This window comes from Nicotiana tomentosiformis, chromosome 10 (assembly GCF_000390325.3).
Source record: "Nicotiana tomentosiformis chromosome 10, ASM39032v3, whole genome shotgun sequence".
In the NCBI taxonomy this organism is placed as follows: Eukaryota; Viridiplantae; Streptophyta; class Magnoliopsida; order Solanales; family Solanaceae; genus Nicotiana; species Nicotiana tomentosiformis.
Window position 1 is genome coordinate 26,906,410 of NC_090821.1, and position 19,606 is coordinate 26,926,015.

The 19,606-nt window shown below is 37.8% G+C and overlaps 1 long non-coding RNA gene across 1 annotated transcript; it reads left to right on the plus strand.

Moving 5' to 3' along the window:
- The first annotated feature begins 800 nt into the window (after positions 1 to 800).
- Positions 801 to 16,369, plus strand: LOC138900649 (uncharacterized). The gene is made up of 5 exons (XR_011411766.1): positions 801 to 1,090; positions 3,517 to 3,936; positions 4,269 to 4,337; positions 14,134 to 14,202; positions 14,742 to 16,369. It is a non-coding gene; the product is annotated as an uncharacterized lncRNA (long non-coding RNA).
- The last annotated feature ends 3,237 nt before the right edge of the window (positions 16,370 to 19,606 follow it).

A 19,606-nucleotide genomic window follows, 5' to 3' on the forward strand; every position in this document is an offset into this window, starting at 1 on the left:
GGCTAGATTCTTTTTTTATATATATTTTTCTGTTATTTTCCATTCTGTTTTCTTCCATATTATTATTGCATGTTTTATTGTTGTTACTGTTTTTATTTATTATTATTCATTATGTTGCTTAAACTAATTAAGTAATTAAACACATTTAATTAAGATAAAATAAAACCACTGTAGATTAATTTATTTTTCCTGTTTTCTTTCTATTTTATTTTTATTATTAGTTTTGCGTTTATTTTTAGTATTACTGCTTTATTTATTTTTGTTAAATTAATTGTCATTATTTTTTATTTATTTCTGTTTGTTTAAGTAATTGTTAATAACTGGGCCTCACTAAAGTGGCCCATTCTATTTGGCTCATAAATTGGGCCTGTCTTAATAGACATGCCTATAGCTTTGTTAAAAAGCTTAAGAGCCCAAGTCCTTAGGCCAAGAGTCACCTGACTCAGGCCCAGAACCAACTTGGTTCTGAGGTAATTCCAAGACCCTTAAGGGTCAGTTTTGGAATTTTAATTCTGGAAATTATTCAGAAAATACTAGAAACTTTTAGAATATGGACAACTGTCCCAATACTGAGTAGGAAAATAGGGATAATATCCAGAAATTGGACACTTGTCCATTTTCTGAGATAAGGAAGGTACTAGAAATTGGATAGATGTCCATTTCTGTTAAGAAAGATGTCATTTCCCTAATTTATAAGGAATTCTGACAGATTCTTTTGTACCCTAATTCTTATCCCTTTTCACTCCTTTACTCTATAAATACACTCTTCCATTTTCATTATAAGAGCAGACAATATACACCTTTACAGAGCTGAAAAAATCCACATTTTACTTACACTTGAATACATACTGAAATTGCTATACACACTTACAACACACAGAAATATTTTTAGACTGCCTTAAGATTTAGCTCTCTTTCAAAAGAAAAACTTCTGAAAATCAACTTTGATCTTTCAGAATCAAAAAATACATTCCTTTCCTATTTTAAAATCTGGTCATCTTTCTTATTCTGCTGGGTTTCATTGTTGCTGTTTTACTCAAGTTCAGAGATTTATTTTCTTTTAGATGTCTGTTTATTTGCTGCTATCAAGGTACTCTCTTAACAAATGTAAAGTTTCATTCTGTTTTATCATGATTTTTTTACTGTTTATTGAAGTTTGTGGTTGGTTTGAATATGACTTTATGCTTTAGTTAAGTTATTACATAAATCGTTGTTAGTAAAAGTTGTATGTTTAAGAATTGTGTGTAAATTCATGAAGAGTTAATTATTTACAATATTTTAGGCTGTTTAAGGTATATTAGCTATAATGTTAAAGTGTTCTAAAAAGATTATAGAATCTGTTTAAAGCTTTCATACATTTATAAAATCTGCACGTTCATATGTAATAGTAAGAACAAGAAAAAGCATTTTTAGAAAATTCGTTAGAATAGTAATAGGCAGATTTTTATCACTGTCCGTGCTAGTAAGATGTAATAATTTAGTTTTTTTTTCTCTTATGCAATGTGCTAGTTTAATTAGCAGTTTTATTATGTCGTTAAACATTCAAATATAGTAATTCTGATGCTATTAGGTTTTAAAATCATAAAAAGTCGGATTTTACAAGCAAACTTGACAGTAACCATAATACATTTTCAGGCCCAAAACCAATTGGGTTCATGGAATTGTATTCTAATTTTCTGTTAAATAAAAATGAGTTGATTAAAGGTCTTTACACTTTAAATTTTCAAATGCAAATGAGTTTTAAATATAGCATTTTAACAAAAGTTAATAAGAAAATGAAGACTTAGGCGATAAGTAGGAAATTATCCAAATTCAACCTAAATTTCAATTTATTTTATGCATATCACAAAATTCCTTTTTAACTTCTGTTTTAAAAGATATACAGTAGGAAAATTTTGCAATTGCTATTACAAACATTAAACTCGTTCAAATAAATACGAATTGGGCCAGAGTCACTTGGGACTCATTATCACCAGGCCCAAATTTCTTTAGATAATTTCATTTATTGGTCCACAAAAAAATATTGGGCCAGAGTCATTTGGACTCATTATTAGGCCCGAATCTTCCTGAATTAAATATGTTTAATTGATCGAATGTTTAATAACATTGTATTGGGCCAGCGTCAATTGAACTCAAACAGGCCTAAATGCTTTTTCAAATTAATTCAGTAGCTGGTCCAGATAATGGACAATATCATCTTGGGCCAGAGTCCATTTGGACTCAGCCTTATCAGGCCCAAAGCCCTTTTAAATATAGATCTGTTTGGCAGTTCATACATAAGTTGCCCCCATTTGATTCAAACAAATATATCACATAGCCTTGAACCTTTACACTTAGCCACATGACATAGAGTATTTAGCATAACTTTAGGTACTCATAATTGAATTAATTATTACAATTATGTACACGTACGCGTGACGTAGTTGTGATGACAAAACAAAAGCAAGGTACATGTTCTCGTGACCTTGGTCAAACAATCTTAGTAAATAAAATGCCTTAATACTCGTAGAAATACTTTAAGCGCGAATTTTAAACTACTATCGTGATTACGTGCATGTTCGCATGACGTAATCCCGATATTTAAATAAATTCAAGGTACGCGTTCGCGCGACTTTAACCTAAACTTTTTTTCTTAAATAAACTAAGTATCATGAATTGTGTACACGTACGCGTGACACGATTTTTGACACACATTAAAAACTAAATGAGTATACGTACGCGTAGCTCGCATTAAGATAATTCTTCTAACACAATCGAGTAATTAAAAGCGGTATAGGATAAAATACACATAGGTCCTAAAATGAGTAATTAAATAAAATGATCCAAGTATAAATCATTAAGCGACCGTGCTGAAACCATGAAATTTGGGAGTGCCTAACACCTTCTCCCGGGTTAACGAAATTTCTTACCCGATCTTCTGGTTGCGCAGACTTTTAACGGAGTCAAAATTTTCTCGATTTGGGATTTAAAATAAACTGGTGACTTGGGACACCATAAATTATTTCAAGTGGAGACTATTAAATTAAATAAATAATACTATTTCGATTAATGTCACTTTAATTAAAAAAACTCCCTTATATCTATCCTACCGGGAAAAAGGAGGTGTGACATCGACCTATGTGTAAATGACCCCGGAATAGAATTTTGATGATTTCAACAGCCCAGTATGGTGATTTTGGACTTAGGAGCATCATCGGAATTTTATTTGGAAGTCGGTAATTAAATTAGGCTGGAAATGGCTAAAATAGTAATTTAAGTTTGAAAGTCTGATCGGGGAGTTGACTTTTTGATATCGGGGTTGGAATCCACTTCCAAAAATTTTCATAGCTCCGTTATATTATTTATGACTTGTGTGCAAAATTTGAGGTCAATCGGACTTGATTTGATAGGTTCCGGCGTCGTTTGTAGAAATTAAAAGTTTTAAAGTTCATTAGGCTTGAATGTATGTGTGATTCGTGTTTTTAATTATTGTTGGATATGATTTGAAGACTCGACTAAGTTCGTATGATGTATTAGGACTTGTTGGTATATTTGATTGAGGTCCTGAGGGGCTCAGGCGTGTTTCGGATGGTATTCAGATTATTTTCCTTCACTTTGGCACTGCTGGTAGCTACTGTTTACTGGTGTTTCAAACCTTCTTCGCGATTGCAAAGATTGGGACGCGATCGCGTAGGCTTAGTTGAGGCAAAGTTGATTTTGTTCTTCTCGATCGCGTGAGATCAACCGCGATCGCGTAGATTGGGCCAGTCTGTGCATCGCGATCGCGTGGCATTGTTTGCGATCCCGTAGAGCTGGAAATCTTGTGCATCGCGATCGCATGGCATTGTTCGCGATCGCGTAGAGTAAATGTCTGGACAGAGAGTTTAATTTCCATTTTTGACGGATTGGAGCTCGGGAAGAGGCAATTTTTGGGAGATTTTCAGAGAAAACATCGGGGTAAGTGTTCGTAACTCAATTTTGGTTAGATTACTCGAATCCATCACTGTTTTTAATATTTAATTGGTGATTTAAGTTGAAAAAATTTGATAACCCTCTTGGATAGATTTGAGGATTTGAGGGTCGAATTGTTATCGGAATTTAGTCATTTTGGTATGGTTATACTCGTGGTTGAATGGGAGTTCATATTTCGTAACTTTCGCCGGATTCCGAAACATGAGCATCACAGGCGATTTTTGAGTTAATTTCGGATTTTTATTGAAAAATATAGTATTTTATCATGGAATTGATTCTATAATTTTTGTTGACTGTTTCGAATTAATTATGACTAGATTCGAGTCGATCGGAGTCGAAAAATCGAGGAAAAGGCATACTACTTGATTGAATTGGAGCAAGTCGAGGTAAGTGACTTGTCTAACCTTGTGTGGGGGAAATTTTCCCTATGATTGATATTGATGTGATAATTACAATGTGCTGAAAGTCGTGTACACGAGGTGACGAGTGTGTACACGGGCTAAATGTGGAAGATTATGTCTTTAAATTGTGTAAACCGCTGTTGCATATTAATTAAATTATTTTATTATGTTATATTCATCATCATTAATATATTTTCGTATTTTAAATTTGCCTGACTTGTTTCTGCTAAGTGTTTTACCTGTTTAGTTGAAAGTCTGTTTTCTTTTGTTCTGTGCATTATTTGAAGGATGGATTTCTTAATTTAAATATTATTAAAAATGAAGTATTTTACATTTAAAATTTTGATATTTAGACAAGGTGTTAAATTTGTGAAATATTATTTTTGCTAAATATTTTATGAGATTTTTGTACTCATTGTGATGGAGCCGTGAGCTCTTTATTATGAAAAATATTATTGTTGATTTATTTTGGCATGAGCCGTGAGCTCTTTATTGTGGAAAAACTAATGTTATTGATTTATTTTGGCAAGTTGAAATATTTGGGCACTTAAGGTATAAATTGTGATATATTGTGATATTGATACGCATGCGGTGGTATAAGGTCTGGGTGTTGAAACGCATGCGGTGAGATAAGGGTGGCTTGTTATGCATGGCTAGTAGGGGAACTACTAGAAGTCATGCAGTGTGATAAGGGTGGCTAAAACGCGGGATGCTATTTCGGAAAAAATATTTTCTTAAAAATAAATTGTGAAATCTCCCGCGGTGATATAAGGGAATGAGACATTGTGATTTATTTATGTCACGATCCAAAATTCCACCATAGGCATCGTGATGATACTTAGTCTCTAAGACTAAGTAAGCCGATTTCTATTACTTTTCGAAGCCATATATATATATATATATATATATATATATATATATATATATATATATATATATATTTAAACCATCAGCGGAAATAATTACAAATATGAATATATCAACCTCCCAAGACTGGTAGTTCTGAGTTACGAACTCTAACTAAATACATGGAATGATCTCAAGGATCGAATACTCAATACTGATTGATTAATAATTAACAGTACAATAAAATGAAAAGACTTCAAAGGATTGCGACTACCAAGTAGCTCTACCTTAAATCCTTGCAATCACACTTTAACTCTGTGCAAGTCCAATAGTTCCAATACCTGGCTCTGCACAAAAATGTGCAAAAGTGTTGTATGAGTACACCACGGTCGATACCCAGTAAGTATCAAGACTAACCTCAATGAAGTAGATACGAGGTACAGTCAAGACACTCACTAGTCTAATTACTTATGCAATATAGCATACAAAATAATAGGAAATAAATAATAATAATAATAATAATAATAATAATAATAATAATAATAATAATAATAATAATAATAATAATAATAATAATAATAATAATAATAATAATAAGGGAAACACAATTCAACCAGTGATATGTCCGGCATGGCAACAAGAACACTATTAATATTACTCAACAAATAATAAATACAAGTACACCATATTAAACCAAGTTCTTCAAATAATTATCTTTCACATATAATTCTTTCAAATAACTCTCTTTTAAAATATAATTCCCTCAAATAAATATCCTTCAAATATTATTCCTTAAATAAATCGTTTTCAAATATAATTTCCTCCATAAATATCTTTCACATACAATTCCTTCAAATACTACTTTTTGAATTAAAATCCTTCCAAATAAATATTTTGAATATAATTCTTTTAATTAAAAGTCACCATGTGACACTTCATTTCATAATCATAAAAATACGGGTCTCAGCCCTTTTCATATTTTTCACGGCACTTCGTGCCCATAATTAAATCATCATATTTTCCCGGCACCTCGTACACATTTTTCATATCATATCTGCACGAACAATTCACGTGCCAATAATAAAACCATCATATTTTCCCCGGCACTTCATGCTCACATTTCATATCTCAACTGCACGGACAATTTACGTGTCAATATCATCATTATTTACTCACGGCACCTCGTGCCCACATTTCTTTTCATAATCCGCATGGCAATAGCCACATGCTTCCAATTCCAACATAAATCAGATTATTATCAATTTACCAACAACAAGACAAATTGCATAAGATATAAAAATAAACACAAAGAAAGTCACAACATCACATAAAATCATCAATGCAACCACTCCACATCATCACATATCATCCCTGAAAATAGCCACCATTATCTCTCCTATAGCCACCCTTATCACTCCTATAATAGCCTCCATTATCCCTCCGTCCTAACAATATCAATAGCCACCTTTATCGCTCTTATTGCCACCCTTATCTCTCCTATAGCTCTCCTATAGCCACTCTTATCGCTCCGCTCAGACAATATTCTAACACACATAACAACAGTGAAATGCCATCCTTATGCCCACATAATATCAACAGTGAAATGTCACCCTTATGTTCTCAAAATAACAACTCACACAACACAATAATTTACACGAAAAATTATCACGGCAACATAACAAAATCAATTCATATCACAATTTGCCCAATGGCCATAACCAAATTACAAAGATACAACCAAATTAATTAATTTCACAACAAATAGCCGAAGGCTCCACACAATGTGTATAATACCACAAAATCAATCAACAGAGATAGAAACTATTCAGCATAAAGCAAATCCTTCATTAATCCAAATTTAGATAATTATATTAACACATCTTCTTAAGCTTGCTTAATTAATTATTTGCATCGAGAAAATTCATAATGAAAATTTAATTCCAAGAAATATCAACCATCAAACTCACAGAATTCACGTAAATATAAAAGTAATAATTACATCAATTGCCATATAAACACAAATTCAATAAATGTGATTTGAGGCATGGCAAACCGATGATTAAATATATGTCAACAATGATCCAATTTACTACATAATATGCTCAGGACTTTGACTCAACAAATTTTGCACATATAAGCCCGAGTACGTACTCGTCACCTCGCGTACACGGCTTTTCATATTTCACAAATGGCACATAAAACTCGATGCCTAAGGGGTAATTCCCCCACTCGAGGTTAGGCAACACACTTACCTTTTTGAAGTTATGCCGATTTTCCAAAATCGGTTTCTTGCTTGAATTGACATTCGGACAGCTCAAATCTATCCAAATTAATTGTACAACTTCATTAAAATTCATCGGAAACAATTCTGGATAATAATACGTCGACTTAAAATTTTATTTCAAAAAGTCAACAAAAGTCAACGCGTGACCCGCCTCTCAGAACCCGACATAATTTTTACGAAATCTGAATACCCATTCCGATACGAGTTCAACCATACCAATTTTATCGAATTTCAATAACAACTCGACCTCCAAATCTTAAATTTAAACTAAGAGGGTTTTAAAAATTTTGCAACTTAATTCACCCATTAAATGATGGATTCAAAGACATAATCATGGAAATTAATCAAAAATGGATAAGAATCACTTACCCCAAGCACCCACGCAAGAATTTCTCCAAAAATCGCCTTCTACCGAGCTCCCAATTTAATTTTGTGTTATGAACTCAAAACCCCCGTTTTGGAACTTTTAATTCTTTCCAAAAGTGCCTTCATCGCGTTCGCGAAGCACAAAAATGTGCTGCCAAGATTCCTTCTCCGCGTTCGCGATATCCTCATCATGTTCGCGATGCCTTCCGACCTCTGCCCTTCGCGTTCGCGAGACACGAGTCGCGTTCGCGAAGGTTTAACGCCAGGCAGGCCCCCAACTCTCCTTCCTCTTCGCGTTCGCGTCTACCTACTCACGTTCGCGTAGGCTTTCCTCAACTCCCTTCTTCGCGTTCGCGATGGGAAAAATCCCAGCCGTCCAAAATCCTTCTTCGCGAACGCGTGAGACCCTTCGCGTTCGCAAAGAACAATACCAGATAGCAGTTCCAGCAGTTGCAAAACAAGGAAAAATGATTCGAAACCATCCCGGAACTCACCCGAGCCCCCCGGGACCTCAACCAAACATACCATCAAGTCCCAAAACATCATACGAACTTAGTCAAACCTTCAAATCACCTCAAACAACTCTAAAACCACGAATCATACCCCAATTTAAGCCTAACGAACTCTGAAATTTCAAATTCTATATCTTGTGCAGAAATACATCAAATCAATCCGCAATGACTTCAAATTTTGCACACAAGTAATAATTGACATAACGAAGCTATTCCAATTTCCAGAATCATATTCCAGCCCCGATATCAAAAAGTCAACCCCTCGGTCAAACTTCACAAAAATTCATCTTTCGCCATTTCAAGCCCAATTCCACTACAGACTTCCAAATAATTTTTCGGACACGCTCCTAAGTCCATAATCATCATACGAAGCTATTGACATCATCAAAATTCCATTCTGGAGTCGTTTGCTCAAAAGTCAACTCTCTGGTCAACTCTTTCTATTTAAGCTTCTAAATAAGGATTGTTCTTTTAATTTCATTCCGAATCTTTAGTAAATCAAACTCAACCACACCCGCGGGTCATAATACATATTGTGAAGCTGCTCGAGACCTTAAGTTACTGAACGGGGCGTTAATTCTTAAAATGACAAGTCGAGTCGTTACATTCTACACCTCTTAAACAAACGTTCGTCCTCGAACGTGCTAAGAATTATTCTAAGGTTACCAAATTGATAATTTTACTTTTACACATATACTCAAGGTTGATCCCACGTTACTGCATTTGAGATAAGCCCGACAACACTGTCTCATTTGAGATTTTTTTTTATCCATATTTGTGAAATTTAAGACTAATTTCTTACACTCTAAACATTTTCAAAAGGCCTGATTTTTACAACAACGCACGATTTTAGTCTCAACTGGCTATAGCAACTCGTGCCTGCGCACACATCAACTTTCTTGATAGTGTTGAAGTACTTGAAAATTTTTCTGGGGTGTTACATTCTCCCCCTCTTAGGATCATTCGCCCTCAAACACATAACATAACTTATCTCTTCTTTTGCAAATCTCAATCCCCCAAATTTTACTAACTCCCAAATTTTTCAGAAATTTTGACAGAGTCTCCCCTGTAATTGGGCCTATCCACATGCCAGAGTAACACCAAAACAACTCCTAACAACACATCACAACCCAACAAAACACCACAATGTATATATCAATAATACTAATCTCAGCATTACAAGCACTGCATTATCATAATGATATCAGGACATGAAGCACATCATATGTATGTCCACCACCACATCTATGGTATTAATAGTTGTTCATAAACGATTACAAAATTGCCAATTAACCTCATATTAACCAAAACCCCATTTCGAGTTTTCACAACACTGATAGCAAAATGTGAGGCATGAAGACCTCATAACTATTTACCCGACTTAACGGGTCACATTTAACGCCACCTGGGCACTCACCTCGTAGGCTAAAACTCAATAATTACAGCAATATTATGGCACATAATCACATAAAGGAATTATAACATAAGCCTATCGGGCATAACTCCCTATTAGTACTATAGTATAAATTAAACTTCACAAAGGGAGAATTTAAACTCATAAATATTTCACCATAAGGAAATCGTCCTTATATAACCTCCACTGCGGCTTGTAGCCCAGTTTAAGTATTTCACATCATATAAAAATGCGAGGATCTCGTCCTCAAGTCTGAATCACAAGTATTTTGCACATTGTGCCAAATGAAATTTTCAATTTCCTTTCTTTCTTCTTTTCAATAAATTCCGTAAACAATTTTCATAACACATAATAAACCCTCATACCGGTAGGGCATATAGTTCATAAAATTAGAATCAATTATTCCGAAACACATCAAACCTACTGTAATGAATAATAAAAATTATTTTTGGACTTATAGCCCTCAATGGTGCCCAAGAATAAAAATGACAGACACAGGCTCACATCTTCAAATCTCCCAACAGGGATAAATAATAAGTGGGTCACAAAATTATGAAGCTCACCCGTAAGCGGGGCATAATAGGAGGTCTCACCTCAATATTCAGATCCGAATCAAATTAAGGGAAAATATTCTTTTATAACAAATTTGGATCGTACCTGTAACGACACCATCTGGTGTATCGGCCTCAGTCAAATCATAACGATTATATCAACGGATCGGGCCTCCACCTCTTAGGTGCCCTCTACCCGTCTGTCCTCCACCCCTAACTGGCTATGCACGTTAGGTAGTAGCTGCACTGGGGCCCATAGTCTGAGTGTTCTGATAAAATTCACCCCTCCCAAGTCTGGGACAATCTTTCATAATGTGCCTAGTGTCACCACACTCATAATAGCCCCTCTGAGGTCGCGGCTGCTCATACTGAGTCTGTGCCGGATAACTGGAATAACCATTGTAATAATCTCGTGTCGGTGGTGCACTATAAGAACTTACTGGAGCACTCCAAGTAATGAACTTTTGGCCTCCTTAGACTCCCTTTCCTCGCTTAAAACACCCTCAATCTTCCTTGCAATCTCCACTACTTGCTGAAATAGAGTATCAATTTGCAACTCTCGAGCCATGCATATTTTAATCATAATCGAGCCCCTCAATGAATCTGCGGACCCATTCTCTGACTGTAGGAAGCAAGATAGGTGCAAGACGGGCTAACTCACTAAACCTTATAGCATATTCTGACACTGTCATAGTGCCCTGACGCAACCGTTCAAACTCTGTGCGCCACGCATCTCGGAGAGTCTGGGGAAACAAATGCTTTCAAGAACATTTTTGAAAATTGAGCCCAAGTTGGTGTGTTGCATCGGCTGGTTTACCTTCTTCATTGATTTTCCACCATTGATACGCTGCGCCTGACAGTTGAATTGTTGTAAAGGCAACTACGCTCATTTCCACAATACCCATGTTGCGGAGAATACGATGACAATTTTCTAGAAATCATTGGGCATCCTCTATAGCTGTGCCACTGAAAGTACGTGTACTATACCTCTTAAACCTTTCAAGTCTCTTTTGTTCTTCTTCTGATGCCTCTGGCCTTACCTCAGGCCGAATCGGAATAACAGGTTGTACCGACACTACACTTGGAACCTGACCAACGTGAACCTGCTGCTCGGGAGTTGTGGTAGGAGCTTGAGCTACTCCCCCAATCTACAAAATATTTGGTGCAACAGAGATCAATCCTGCCTAAGTTAATGTACCAAACATACTCAGGAACTATGCTAAAGTCTGTGATGACCCAAAATATCATCTTTAAATTTAATAAGTAATTCTGGATTCTAAGACCTCAAAAATCACCATGTATCATTCTTCGACTTCTGTGCGCAGTCCGTACAATTTTCCAGAAAGTTTTTATGTAAAAAATAGATTAAAATGTGAAATAGAGCTTTAAAACTCAACTGAGTGACTTTGGTCAACATTTTGAGCAAACGGACCCGAATCAGTGTTTTGACAATTCCGATTGGTCCGTATCGTGATTTGGGACTTGGGCGTATGCTCGAAATCGAATTCCGAGGTCCCTAGCCCGAGATATGGAATTTTGATGAAAAATTAAAAACTTGAAAGCTTAATGATTTTTAAGAAATTACTGATGTTGGATTTATTGACCTCGGGTCCGTATTTTGATTCCGGAGTCTGGTATAGGTGCACTATAATATTTATGACTTGTCTGCCGAAATTGGATAAACTCTGTAGTTGATTTGACGTGATTCGGACGTCCGGTTGTAAAAATATAAGTTTTAAAGTTTTCTTAAAAATTTCATTTGATTTGGTGTCCGATTCATAGTTCTTGGTGTTATTTTGGTGATTTGATCGAGCGAGCAAGTTCGTATGATGTTTTAGGACTTGGGTGCATGTTTGGTTTGGAGCCCCGAGGGCTCAGCTTGGTTTCGGGTGGTTAACGGATCATTTTTGGACTTGAGGAAACTGTAGAAACATGCTTTTGGTTTCCTTCTTCGCGTTCGCGAGGGGAGTCTCGCGTTCGCGAAGAGAAAATTAGGGCTGGCACATTTTGTGCTTCACGTTCGCGATAGAGTGAATGCGTTCACGAAGGCTTGAGGTGCGAAGCTTCGCGATCGAAGCCTCGCGTTCGCGAAGGGAAAGGGGCTCAGGACAATTGCCTTCGAGTTCATGAAGGGCATCTCGCTTTCGCGAAGGCCAAGCCAGGTAAGCTTCACGTTCGCGAAGTAGCCCTCGCATTCACGAAGAGTAAAATTGGGCAGTAGGAATTTGTGCTTCGCGAATGCGAGGCACTGACCGCGTTCGCGAAGGGTAAAAATCGCAGAAACAGAACTTAAGTTTTGGGAATGGAGTTTCGACCTATTTTCAACTCTTTTCAATTTTTGAGCTCGGGTAAGGCGAGTTTTGGGCGATTTTCAAGGAAAAACATTGGGGTAAGTGTTCCTTATCCTATATTGATTATATTTCATAATTCTATACTCATTTACATGATGAATCCGTGATTTAGGGAAGAAAAATCAGATTTTTCTAAAATCTTTCAAAAACGAAAAATTTAGATTTGAAGGTCCATTTGACATCGGAATTGGATAATTTTTGTATGGGTGGACTCGTCTCAGAATGGGTATTCAGATTTTGTATGTTTTTTTCGAGATTTGAGATATGGGTCCCACTGTCGAATATTTAAATGAATTTTGGATTTTTATCCAAAAAATTAGTAAATTCATATGGAATTAATTCCTATGATTCGTATTGAGTATATCGAATTGTTTGTGAATAGATTTAAAGCTTTTGGAGACAAATTTAAAAGGAAAAGTTGTAGTAGAGTAATTGATTGGAATTTGCAAAGCAAGGTAAGTGTTGTGGTTAACCTTGACTTGAGGGAATAGAACCCTTAAATTATTTGTTATGCGAATTGCATGTGAACGACGTATAGGCGAGGTGACGAGTGTCTATACGTCGTCAAATAAATTGTTTGCCTGCTTACTTGAAAAATCATAAATTATTTTAAATCATGAATTAATTATTATAAAAATTGTTTCTCTCTTATTCTTTGTCAAATATTAATTCTTGAATTCCTGCATTAATTGTTACATGCTATTTGAATTATGTGCCTTAATTGTTATTTGACATTTAGCATATTAAATATTAAACTGCATATTTTCTCTCTGATTTCCATAATAATTTGCTATTTGCCTTTTTTTGTTTCATAATTATTGTATGCTTGTTGTCTTATAATTTTATATTAATTGTTGCATTTATTGGGGAAATTTCTTCTATAAGAATTGGTAAATGAATATATTGGAGGAGCGGGTTGCATGCCGCAATAAAATTGATTATAATGAATATTTTGGAGAATCGGGTTGCACGCCGCAACAGAATTAATTATAATGAATATATTGGAGGATCGGGTTGCACGCCACAACAAACTTATTAAAAAGTCCATATTGGAGGATCGGGTTGCACGCCGCAACAGACTTATTTAAAAGTCAACATACATATTTATGTATTGGGGGATCGGGTTGCACGCCGCAGCAGACTTGATTAAAATGAATATATTGGAGGAGCGAGTTGCACGCCGCAACAGAATTGAATGTGAATATATTGTGAGAGCGGGTTGCACGCTGCAACAGAATTGATGGAAATGATAATTGGTTATGACTGCTGAGTTGGCTTCAATTATTATAAATGAGTTACGTGATTTATTTCTATTATTGTTGTTGTTACTAATATTGCGTACAGGTAATGTAAGTGACCCGCCTTAGCCTCATCACTACTTCGTCGAGGTTAGGCTCAGCACTTACTAGTACATGGGGTCGATTGTACTGATACTACACTCTGCACTTCTTGTGCAGATTTTGGAGTTGGTCCCAGCGGCGTACCATAGACTCGCTCGGATTTCAGCCACTCAGAGGAGACTTGAGGTATAACTGCACGACGTTCGCAGTTCTGAAGTCCCCGTCTACTTTACTTTAGCTGTGTGTTTGTTTCCAGACAACTTTATTTTATTCAGACCTTTATTTGTATTATTCTAGAAGCTCGTGCACTTGTGACACCAAATTCTGGGATGGTATTTTAGACACCGTTGTTTTTTTATGGATTATTTACAATATTTCAGACTTTACTTCCGAAATCGTCCTTTGATATTAATAAATTTAAAGATTGTTTAAAATTGGTTAATATTATTCTAACGTTAGCTTGCCTAGCAAGTGAAATGTTAGGCGCCATCACGGTCCGAAGGTGGGAATTTCGGGTCGTGACAGTTGGTATCAGAGCACTAGGTTACATAAGTCTCGCGAGTCATGAGCAAGCTTAGTAGAGTCTGAAGGATCGGTACAGAGACGTCTGTACTTATTTCTCAGAGGCTATGAAGTTTAGGAACAATATCACTTCTTTCTTATTCTGTCGTGCGATTTTATTCTATCGTCAATGATTGAACCATTTTACTCTTATTCTATAGCAGATGGTGAGAACACCTAATACCTCTATCGATGGACAGGGACCAGAACCCCTGGTGGCAACTATGGTCAAGGGTAGAGGTCGAGGCCGAGGTAGAGCTCAGTAAAGAGCTCGAGCAGCTGCACCTATTGTAGAACCTCAGGTAGACCTTCAGGAAGAGGTTCCAGTTCAGGATGTACCAGTTAGACCAGTTCAGGTCCCGAAAAGATTCATAGCCACTCCAGTACTTCAGGACGCTCTAGTCCGATTGGTGAGTCTTATGGAGGGCGTGGCCCAGAAATAGTAAATTTTCAATGGCACCAGCCATCTCACAGGCTGGGGGAGGAGCACAAACTCCCACAACCCCCGCTCTAGAGCAGATGGCTCCCCAGAATCAGGCTCCAGCAGCCCCGCCAGTTGGGGTAGTTTAGCCAGTTTTTGTGGCACAAACCGGTGATAGGCCTGCCATATCTTTTGAGGCCTTATTGAGACTTAGATAAGTTTACTAAGCCCTTTCGAGTTCACTTCAGTGGTACACCTTTTGAGGACCCACAAAATTATCTTGAACGCTGCCACAAGGTGCTGCGAAACATGGGTATAGTTGAGACCAATGGGGTTGATTTTGCTGTATTTCAGATGACGGGTTCCGCCAAGAGATGGTGGAGAGATTATATATTGACCAGACCAGTTGGATCGCCTGCACTTGCCTGGGAGCAGTTCTCTCAGCTATTTCTGGAGGCGTTCCTCCCTATCACACTGAGAGAGGAATTCCGCAAGCTATTTGAGCGTCTACAGCAGGGCAGTATGACTGTTACTCAGTATGAGTCCCATTTTGTGGATTTGGCCCGTCATGCTCTCCTTTTACTACCTACAGTGGGAGAGAGAGTGAGGAGGTTTATTGAGGGACTCACTCACCCTATCAGACTTCAGATGACCAAGGAGACCGGAAGTGAGATTTCTTTTTAGGCGGCTGCTAATGTCGCAAGGAGGATCGAGATGGTTCTTCCACAAGAGAGAGGGCAGAGGTCTGATAAGAGGCCTCGTCAGTTCGGTGGTTTTGGTGGTGCCTCGTCTGGAGGCAGGGGTAATTTTGGTAGGGATCATCCTCCCAGACCGTTTCAATCAGCACTTCATACATCTCCCGGTGCTTCACGGAGTCACGGTCCTATTATGCCTTACTCTGGGCAGCCAACATTCAGTGCACAGTCAGCTCCTATCAGTGGTTATCCGGCCCATTTGGGTCACCTTCAGCTTCAGTAGCCATGGCAATAGGATGGGTGTTATGAGTGTGGGAACATTGGTCACATCAGGAGGTATTGCCCTAGATTGGCGAGTAACTGATCTCGGCAAGATTCTCGTGCCATCATACCGGCACCGGTTACTTCACCACCTTATCAGCCAGCTAGAGGTAGGGGTCAGGCAGCTAGAGGTGGAGGTCAGGCCATTAGAGGTGGAGGTCAAACTGTTAGAGGTAGAGGCCAGCCAGTTAGAGGCCGTCCCATGGATGCAGTTCAGAGTGGTGGGGCCCAACCCCGATTTTAAGCTTTTCCAGCTAGGTCTGAGGCCGAGTCATCTAATGCTGTGATCACATGTATTATTCTAGTTTGCCATAGAGATGCTTCAGTTCTATTTGATCCAGGATCTACTTATTCCTATGTGTCCTCCTATTTTGCTTCATATTTGGTTGTGCCTTGTGATTCTCTGAGTACTTCTGTCTATGTATATACACCAGTGGGAGACTCTGTTGTAGTAGATCATGTCTATCGTTCATGTGTGGTTACTATTGGTAATCCTGAGACTAGTGTGGATATTCTACTTCTTGATATGGTAGATTTTGATGTCATCTTGGGTATGGATTGGTTGTCCCCTTATCATGCTATATTGGATTGTCATGCCAAGACAGTGACCCTAGCTATGCCAGGGTTACCTCGGTTAGAGTGGAAAGGAATTCCTGGTCATTCTGCTAGAAGGGTTATTTCTTATATGAAAGCTCAGCGTATGGTAGAGAAAGGGTGTCTAGCCTATTTGGCTTATATTTGCAATCCCAGTGCGGATGTTCCTTCTATGGACTCAGTACCAGTTGTTTGTGAATTTCTAGAAGTATTTCATGCAGATTTGCCGGGGATTCCACCCGACAGAGATATTGACTTCTATATTGATTTAGCTCCAAGCACTCAGCCCATTTCTATTCCACCATACCATATGGCCCCACCTGAGTTGAAAGAATTGAAAGAGCAGTTACAAGACTTTCTTGATCAGGGATTCATTAGACCCAGTGTCTCGCCCTGGAGTGCACCAGTATTATTTGTAAAGAAGAAAGATGGCTCTATGCGGATACGGGCAATTTTTGAGTTAATTTTCGAATTTTTATGAAAAATTAGTATTTTCTTATGGAATTAATTCCAATAAATTTTATTGACTGAATCGAATTATTTTTGGCAAGATTCGAGGCGTTTGGAGGCCAATTCACGAGGAAAAGACATTGCAGAATAAAGCATTTCACGGGTTGAGGTAAGTAACAGTTATAAATCTGGTCCTGAGGGTATGAAACCCCGGATTATGTGTTATGTGAGTGGTTTTGAGGTGACGCACATGCTAGGTGACGGGCGTGTGGGCGTGCATCATAGGAATTGTGACTTGGTCAAATTCCATAGAACTGTATAGTTGAATTATCTGTTGATATCCGTACATTCTCTACGTGATAGGGAAAATTGAGCTGAGACTCGTATTAAAAATCATGTTTAGACATATGCTGTTATTATTGGTACTCACTGGGGTCATTTCTGTGGTTGAATAATATGTTCAAATTATAATTTTTCACTCAGTCATGTTTATTCATTTTATACCATACCTCAGTCTCTCTTATTTATTATTGATGCATCATATCACTATATTTTCCAAAAGTTTCAGAACAATGATATAAATCATCTAAGTGCTGCAAAAAATGAAACAAGTGCAACCTCTTAGAGCAACAGTCCCCCAGGCTCTCTCAATAGCTCAACACTCGGCTCTCAGCCCTCAATACTCACACTCAATAGGTACTTGCGCTCACTGGGGGTGTACAGACTCCGGAGGGGCTCCTACAGCCCAAGCGCTATAATCCGCACAGATAACTAACGTGCTGCACGGATAACTCACGTGCTATAGTATCAATATGTGGATCCGCACGGACAACTCACGTGCTGCACGGACAACTCACGTGCTATAGTATCATATCAAGATCTGTACGGACAACTCACGTGCTATGGTATCAATACCTCACAAACAGGCCCTCGGCCTCACTCAGCCATCAACCTCTCTAGTCTCACAGCCCTCAATAATAAAGGGGAATCGGCCCAAAGCAGAATAATATAATGTATCAACAGGGAATAATAGAGACTGAGCTATAATATGCAAGTAAAACTACAACTGAGTACAAGTAACAATAAGCAGGAAGATTCAACAGGTATCACGACCACTGGGGTCTTTACAGCACCAACACATAGCCTAAGCATGATTTCTAGCATGATTCATTGTCAAATTTCTATAGCACAAAAAGGGCACATAGCTAACAACAAGCTTCTTCAACTTCCCAGTTTCACGGAATGGACCAAGTCCTAATTCCCACGGTGCACGCCCACACGCCCGTCACCTAGCATGTGTGTTACCTCTAAAATACTCCCATAATACAATAATCCGGGGTTTCATACCCTTAGGACCAAATTTAAAACTGTTACTTACCTCAAACCGCACAAAACTCTACTCCAAAGTGCCTTTGCCTCTCGAATTGGTCTCCAAACGCCCCGAATCTAGCCATAAGCAGTACAATATAATTAATATAGGCTAAAGGAATCAATTCCATAAGAAAAATACGAAATTATAAGCCAAAATCCGAAATTGGCTCAAACCGGCCCCCGGGCCCACGTCTCGAAATCCGACAAAAGTCACAAAACCTGAAAGCCCATTCACTCACAAGTCTAACCATACCAAATTTATCAAAATCCGATATCATTTGGTCATCCAAATCCCCAAAATTCACTCTCTAATTCTCTAGCCCTAAACCCCCAAATTTTACCTCAAAAACTCACTAACTAGGTGTAAAATTAGTGAGGAAATATCATTATTGAAGATAAATGTACACAAGGAGCTTACCTCAGTAATCACTTCAAAATCCCTCTAAAAATCCTCCAAAATCCGAGCTCAAAGTGGTCAAAATGGTGAAAAATCTCGAAGTCCCGTATTTATATGCTATGCCCAGGCCTTCCGCACCTGCGACAATTTGGCCGCTTCTGCGGTCTCTTTTCTCGCTTCTGCGAGCTCGCATCTGCGGTCCCCAATCCGCAGATGCGATTACACCAGCATCCCTCAAACTTCAACAGTTCTTCAACTTCAAATCTTGAACTGTTAATCACCCGAAATCAATCCGAGGCCCCCGGGACCTCAACCAAACATACCAAACACATCTTAAAATATCATACGAACTTAGTCGAATCTTCAAATCACCTCCAACAACATCGAAAACACGAATTACACACAGATTCAAACCTAATGAACTTCGAAATTTTCAAATTCTGCAAACGACGCCGAAACCTATCAAATCACGTCTGATTGACCTCAAATTTTTCACACAAGTCACAAATGACCCCACGAACCAACTGCAACTTCCGAAATCAGAATCCGACCCGGATATAAAAAAGTCAACCCCCGGTCAAACTTTTCAAAAATTCAACTTTCACCATTTCAAGCCTAATTCTACTCCCGACCTCCAAATCACAATCCGGACACGCTCCTAAGTCCAAAATCACCCAATGGAGCTAACGAAACCATTAAAATTTAAATCCGAGATCGTTTACACATAAGTCGACATCCGGTCGACTTTTCTAGCTTAATATTTCAACTAAGAGACTAAGT